Source organism: Nematolebias whitei, chromosome 21, assembly GCF_014905685.2.
Source record: "Nematolebias whitei isolate Nwh7 chromosome 21, NemWhi1, whole genome shotgun sequence".
Lineage (NCBI taxonomy): Eukaryota > Metazoa > Chordata > Actinopteri > Cyprinodontiformes > Rivulidae > Nematolebias > Nematolebias whitei.
Window position 1 is genome coordinate 1605337 of NC_056518.1, and position 8422 is coordinate 1613758.

Below are 8422 nucleotides of genomic sequence, written 5' to 3' on the forward strand. Positions count from 1 at the left end.
CCAAATATAATAAGGATTTTATTAGTGACTTTTCAGATTTTCTTTCTGAAACAGTGACTGGATATGACCATCTCGTTATTATGGGTGATTTGAACATCCACGTTTGTTGCCCAGACAAACCTCTGGTAAAAGAATTTTTAATTCTCATTGACTCTTTTAATCTGGTGCATTCTGTGCCTGGTCCTACACACGATAAAGGTCACACTCTAGATCTTGTGCTCTCTTTGGGATCACCTGTGTCTAATCTGGAAATTCATGATTCTATAATCTCTGATCATATGCCTATAACATTCCAGACTGTTCTCACATATGCTCCTGTTAAAACTCACACTCCTGCTCAGAGCTGTCGGATTATTAACCCCTCCACTGCTGGTCAGTTCACTGAAGTTTTCTGCCAGCTCTGTCCACCTGCCTCAACTGATGCTGAGGATCTGAGTTCTTGGCTCCATTCATCCTGTCTGACTGTGTTGGATACTGTGGCTCCTTTAAAGACCAAACAGCCTGGATTTAAACATGAGCCATGGCTTCAGAACAGAACGGCTCGAGCTGTCAGACAGGAATGTCGCAGAGCAGAACGCAGGTGGAGAAAGGACAAGCTGCAGGTGTCCCTTCAAATTTTTAAAGACTGTTGGCGCAATTACCAGGACACAGTTAAAGCAGCCAAAAAGGACTATTTTTCTAACTTGATTTTATTCCACAGCCACAACCCACGTGTTCTTTTTAGTACCATTGACTATTTTCTTAATTCTCCACAGACACCTGGTTTTGAATCATCTACTCAGTTGTGCAATAATTTTATGCAGTTTTTTATTGATAAGGTCACCTCTATAAGGGCTTCCATCTTATGCCCAAACTTTGACCCCTCTGTGTGTGTCCCCTGCTCTGCTGCTTTCAATGAGTTTGAGCTGGTGACTGTGTCATTTTTAGAGGACATGGTCACTCAGATTAAGCCTTCTGGTTCTCCATATGATGCTCTTCCACCACACTTTCTTAAAGAGGTTTTCCCTTGTTTAAACACTTGGTTCTTGACCTTTTTAACAGTAGTTTGTTGTCTGGAGTAGTCCCTGCTAATTTTAAACATGCTGTTGTGCAGCCCCTATTAAAAAAACCTGGTCTCGATCCCACTGTGTTGGGGAATTTTAGGCCCATCTCTAAGCTTCCCCTCCTGTCAAAAATCTTGGAGAAAATTGTTAATGCTCAGTTAAAATCCTTCCTGGATGAACATAACATCATGGATGTGTTCCAGTCTGGATTTAAAACTCTCCATAGCACAGAGTCAGCTCTGCTGAGAGTTTTTAATGACGTCCTCCTGGCATGTGACTCAGGTGATCATGTGATTCTTGTTTTACTGGACTTAACTGCTGCGTTTGACACAGTGGACCACAGCATTTTATTGTCACGTCTACAGCATCAGGTAGGCATTGGTGGGACTGCTCTGGAGTGTTGGGGTCCTATCTGACTGACAGAACTTTCTCTGTAAAAACTGCTGGGCATGAATCCTATTCTGCTCCTTTGTCATGTGGCGTACCTCAGGGATCAATTTTAGGGCCTTTGCTTTTTTCTTTATATCTGCTTCCTCTAGGATCAATTTTTAGAAAACACGGCATCTCCTTTCACTGCTATGCTGATGATTGCCAAATCTATGTTCCTTTGAGGCGAGTTTGATGCCTGGTCCATTAAACCTCTTTTATCGTGTCTTGAGGATCTTAAAGCTTGGATGGCCCTAAACTTCCTGCATTTTAATGAAAAAAGAATGAGGTACTTGTCTTTGGACCTAGTGGAGCTTGCTTGAGCCCTCCAGTCGACTTAGACCCCATAACAATGTACGTAAAGTCTACAGTTACAAATCTTGGTTTTAAGATGGACAGTGATTTTAAACTCGACAGTCAAATAAGGGCCACAGTAAAGTCTGGTTTTTATCATTTGAGAAAATTGGCAAAAGTAAAACCTATTCTTTCAAGGCAACAGTTTGAAACAGTAATCCATGCCTTCATTTCATCATGGCTGGATTACTGTAATTCTCTCTATCTCGGAGTCAGCCAGTCCTCACTCGCACGTCTGCAGCTGGTGCAAAATGCTGCTGCACGTCTTTTAACTGGAACACACAAAAGACAGCACATCACACCTGTCCTGGCTTCTCTTCACTGGCTGCCCGTGTATTTTAGAGTTCATTTTAAAATTATTTTGTTTGTTTTTTAAGGTTTTAAACAGTCTCGCCCCTCCTTATTTAACAGAGCTTCTCCACCATTACACTCCACCTCGGTCACTCAGGTCTGCTGACCAGCTGCTCCTGGTCATCCCCAAGAGTAAGAGGAAGTTTAGAGGAGACAGGGCCTTCTCTGTTAGTGCCCCTAAATTATGGAACACTCTGCCTTTGTACATTCGACAGGCCCCCTCGCTGTCCATTTTTAAAACCCATCTAAAAACTAATCTCTATTCATTGGCCTTCAACCCAACTGAGTCTTGATTGTACTTTATTTTATTGGTGTTGATTTTATCTGTTTAACTTGTTGTTTTATTGTGTTTTAAATTGAGTTGTGTGCTTGGGTTTGTAGCTCCGTTTTTATGCTGTCTTTTATCTTGTTTTTAACTGATGTTTCAGCACTTTGTTTCAGCTATGGCTGTGTTAAAGTGCTTTATAAATAAAGTTGATGATGATGATGATTCCGTATGTTGAAGGAGTATCAGAGAAACTGAGACGTTTATTTTCTAAACATAACGTCCCAGTGGCTTTTAAACCCCAAAATACATTAAAGACTGGTTCATCCCAAAGATCCAGTCCCCCGGCACAAACAGAGTAATATTGTGTATGTTGTTCAGTGTCAGGAGGGTGATCAGTCTTACATCGGGGAAACTAAACAGCCACTGGCCAAAAGGATGGACCAGCACAGAAGATCAACATCATCAGGCCAGGACTCTGAGGTCTACACTCATCTCCAGGCCAGTGGTCACTCTTTCAGGGATGAAGATGTGCACATCCTGGACAGAGAGGAACGATGGTTTGAGAGAGGAGTAAAGGAGGCCATCTTTGTGAAAAGAAACCGTCCATCATTAAACAGGGGTGGAGCCTCCGGGTTCAACTGTCCCCCTCTTATAATGCTGTGATTGCTAGTATCACTCAGCCCTCTGTGAACAGTAAACAGCCATCAGGTGCTAATGATCCATTGTTAGGCTGATGGTCCTTCTTGATCATGTGATCAGCTGGTTTTGGTTGTCAGCAGCAAACTGGTTGATCCACTCTGAGACGGTGCTATTTAAGAGACTGAGCTGAATACAGCACCTCAGACTGAGGAAGTCTCTCGGATGAGAGACGAAACGTTTCTACATTTTTTGTTGTTTTGCTTTGTTTTGTTTTTTTGAATGTCCACAGGACCAGATTTAACTTTTTTAGATTTCTGTAAAGTGCCTTGACACAACTTTTCTGTGAATTGGCGCTATATAAAAAAACTGAATTAAATTGAATTGAAAACCAGAATGTTTAAACAAATACAGTATATTGTTTTGAAGCTGCTGGTGGTCTGGATCCAGTCACGGGAACAGGTCTATAGGGATAATATAGTTAGTAGACTGTTGGTTTCAGGAAGAGTGCTTAAAAACAGAAACCAGCCACTAACCTTCTCAGGCAGGTGAGGTGGGAGCCACCTGATGGAGTTTGTTGAGACTGTGTCACCGTAACCAGTGGGCGAGCAGCTACAGAGCTCCCTCTGTAGCTTTAATACTGTGAAATTATTTGACAGTGTGATAATCTTAAATCATGGTCTGAAAAGTGAAGCAGGGATCAAGCACGGGGAGACAGATGTCCAAGAACAAATCCAGAGGGTGATCCTTAATCCGATATCTAGTTAGTGGGGACGCTGTCTGCTCTGTGGTACAGAGTCCTGATGACTCCTAACTTGTGCTCCAAAGGGTGATGGGAGTCAAACTGCAAATACTGGTTTGTGTGGGTGGGTTTGCGGTACACCTCAGTTTGCAAATGTCCTCTATCAGAGACTGAGACCTCACAGTCCAAGAAAGCCAACTTGTCATTTTTTACATCTTCTCGTGTGAACTTGATGTATTTATCCACAGAGTTGATGTGGTCAGTAAAATGTTGGACTTCCTGAGATTTAATTTCAACCCAGGTGTCGTCAACATACCTGAACCAATGACTTGGTGGTGTCCCTGAAAAGGACGTCAAGGCTCTCTTTTCTACCTCCTCCATGTACAGGTTGGCAACAATAGGAGAAACTGGAGACCCCATAGCACACCCATGTTTCTGCCTATAATATTGCTCCCCATATGTGAAGTAGGTTGACTGCAGGCACAGTTTCAAGAGTTGACACAGTTGTTCTGTGGAAAGCGTGGTCCTGCTGCTCAGAGTGGTGTCTGATTTTAATTTTAAACTGACCACCTACACTTAATGCTCCTCAACCTCCTGCCTAAGGGGAGCAGGACAAAAAGTGTGTGTGCTGGGTGAGTGTGGTCCTTCATGATGCAGGTGGCCCTCTTCCTGCATCTGGAGGTGTAGATGTCTGTGATGGTTGGGAGACTGACTCCAACATCTTCTGTGCAGCCTTCACCACTCTCTGCAAAACTTTTCTTTCTGCAACCTCCATGCCACACGTTGACACATAGCACTGTGTCCTAGACAGGACACAGTGTGAGAGAGTTGCAAAAAAAGACCTCAGCACAGAAACAGCAACATACTGATGACATCATAATACATTTATGCATGAGGAGGTTGACGAAGGCAGTGAGTTGTCTGTGGACACTGCCAGATAGTTCCAAAGTCCTGATAAGCTGGTGCAGTGTCTATCAGCCAGTTCTGACACAGGTCCACAGATGTCCTTGTGAAGGGAGTGGGTGGGTGGAGGGGGGGGGGGGGGGGAGCAAAGCTTCTTGTTCAGATACCGGCCAGGAGAGTTTGAGATAATTGGCCAATTCAAGGCCAAGTAGGGGAGCCAGATTCAGATAACAACAATTATTTTGGGTAATGCCGACTCTGCTTGATTTCTGTCTGCCTTCATAGTTCTTCTGGTACGTCTCAATGTCCAAACAGCCAAATTTTGTGGTCAACTCTGCCGGGCCGAGCTTGTAGCTTCTCCAAGGTCGATTCCTTTCGGCCAAGGAGTTTCAGGAGTCGCAAGTGGCCTGCAATTCTCAGAAATTGCATCCAGCTTATGGCTCAGCTCACACAGCATCTGAGTCTGAGTGCTTACCGCTTGGTACATTCCTTCACACAAGCCAGGCAGCATTACCAAGGCCAGAACAGCTGCCGATGTTTTCCACATTTGTCGATATGCCAGGTAACCACCAACTCCAAAAATCCTGTTATCATAATCATATCATTTATGTATGCATCTTCTACATCCTCAACCAACAATACTGACAGACACATGGTCTTCCACTGCCCCCAAGAATCCATTGTGCATCCAGCTGCAAGTGTCTCATCAGGGCAAGAGGGCTCTTCTTCACCCTCTCTTCTTGTTGAGAAAACTTTATCAAATGCGTTGAGAGACCAGCTGACCAGATCCATAATTTACAATTCAGAAGATATGTGAAGAGAGGCTCTGATAAGGTTCACAGGACAAAGAGCAAAGCAGGAGGGAAGTGGGAGCAGGAGGGGAAGCGTCTGCCTTCATCAAGAGCAAGCAGGAAAAAAAGGTCTGAATTGGTTTTGAAATAGATCCGTTTAGACAGAATTTAACAGGACTTGAATAGAAATGATTTACTTTATTTGTAAAGTGTTGTGAGGTGCCTTTTGTGGTAATTTTCACTTTATAAATACATAAACAACAATAAGAACAAAAAATCTCAAAGAAAGGCATCTAGTTTACCTGAAATGAACTTGTATTGGAAATACAATATCTATTTAATAACTGGTGGAAATAAACAGACACAAATTATATGCATGAACTTGTCCTTTATGACAGTTCTTTACAATTTGAAATGCTTTTTTTAAATTAATTTTTTCAAAATACATTTGCCAAAAACCTTGTTTGTCAATCGCATTTTAAGTCTTGGTGAAAAAAAAAAGAGTAACATTGAGCAACCCTTCTTGTTGACCTTTCGAGACAAAGCTCTTGTGTTGCTATAGTAACAAGAGTTTATGGCGTTTTGTTGGATCCAACGTGAATACGTCATCTTGCTGCTCAGGACTAAACATTTTCTATCCGTTAAAATCAGTCCATGATGTATCATTTAATGAAACGCTGGAACAATTTGAATTCAGCGGCAGTATTAAAAGTTGCTCCAAATGCCCTGGGTACATTTATCTGTACAACACTTAATAGACATGTCCACTCAACCAGACAGCTGTGCTTTCTTAGAACATGAATACTTTAATATCCCATGTTAAGCGATCAAGCCCCCATGAGGTGTGGGCAGCGTGGGTCGCTGTCTTCATCTCGTGGACAGTGAATATGCATTAGTTCTTGCATCCAAGTTTTTAATATCCCACTGCTTCTCTCACACTGGTGATGCATGATATGTGACAGAATCATTCATAAACTGTATATCAGTTTTCTTTGCAACAAAGTCCACATACATTTAAAAATATAAACGTCTCAATCTCTTACTGCGTCATCAAAAATCACTTTTTTACATTTTTGAAAATAAACAGACCAAAGTCTTTGACAGGGCTGCACACTTAAAGCTTTATGAATGAACGTATGAAGAGCTCCCTTCCAAAGTCAGGCATTAAAAATTTAGAAGCAAATTTTACTCATACAAAAAATAAATAAAAATAACTAAATCCTAAAGGATGATGGACTCTGTAGGTCCTTGTATGACAACATTAAAAAACTCTCTTGTTCTTGTTTTGAAATTTCTCAATTCTCCTCGTTTGAAAGTTAGGTGAACAGTAACGTTGGGCAATGTTCTTGTAATTAACTACTTTTTCTAAGATATTTAACTCTTTTTTTTAAATGAACTCTTCAGCTTTAACTTAGAACACATTCACAAAGAGTAAAAAAAAAAAGTCTTACTGTGATTTATTCAATTGTAACATGTGCTTTCATCTAACATTTTGGGTAACGATGATTTAAAATAGAAAGTGTGACATGAAATGAAGAGCAAAACTAAACAAGAAGGGTGTTGCAAGTGGATGAACATGTTCCACCTTACAAATTGCCTAACATCAGCTAAAAAGAAAGTCTAGAGCAGGGTCTGCAACCTGCGGCTCTGGAGCCACATTCAGCTCTTGGGTCCCTCTGCAGCCACTCTTTCAAGCTTTGACCAAAACTAACATAAAACTGAAATTTTTAGGATGTTATATCCATAATAAAACATTGACTAGTTTTAGCATTCCTGTCAGTTCCTTTGAAAATATGCAGATACTTATATTAATACACAGAGTAAATTATACTCATTTTAACTTTATGATTTATTTCTTCAAAGTAGGATACTCAGTTTCTCCACAATTGAAAAACCCCATAAGCCTGCACAGTTCATTGTTTTAGTTTTTTTTTTTTAATTGACAAAATAATCTTTTTTTCATTAGAAGAATCCAGTCTGGTTTTGTGGATACCTTCATATGAGGGTCGAGCTTCTTTACAGTTTGGTACAACAACAACAACAACAACAAATGCTAATAGTTTTATTTTGAACATACAATACTCTTCCCACAACCGGAGACAGGAGTGATGTTTTATCAAATAATTATTATTAGTTATTACTTTATCAGCTGTAACTTCAGTCAAAGAAGCGGCAGTTTTGGAGAAAAAGGCAGAAGTCTTCCGTCTGGCTGGGCAAATGGCTAGCCAAATAGAGCTCCTTTACTTCTTTTGTGTGTGTGTATTTTCAACTCCTTTAATAAAACAAACCTTTCTCATTAGCTTATATAAAACGATTACACATTTACATGACACAGTTTGTTTAGTGACCTGCAACCTGTCCAGGGTGTACCCCACCACTCATGACAACCACTGGAGGATGCACCAGCTCGTCATTTCATTGAGAATAACTGACTTTTTCCGAAAAGCAGATAATGGCAGAATATCTATAACTAGCCATCCAATATCTTTACCCACATTTTCCTTTTTGGGTCACGGGGGTCACTGGTGCCTATATCCAGCAGTCACTGTGCAAGAGGTGAGGGACACCCGGGACAGGTCTCCAGTCCATCACAGAGACACATAGAGACAAATGAGACAAACAACCATTCACTCTCTCACTCACACCTAGGGACAATTTAAAGTTATCAAATTTCAAACGCCACCCTCAAAGGTCCCAGGCTGGGATTCTATCCAGCAACCTTTGTGCTGAGTGGCGACAGCTTTACCAACTCCACCATCAAGATGCACCTATTTATTACTAATGTTTGCTATTTCTGGAGTGTTTACACTAAAGAAAAAACTGAACTACACAAGAAACCATAAACAAACAAACAACCCCCCCCACACACACACACACACCACCACCACCACCAAAAAAAACCCCAACA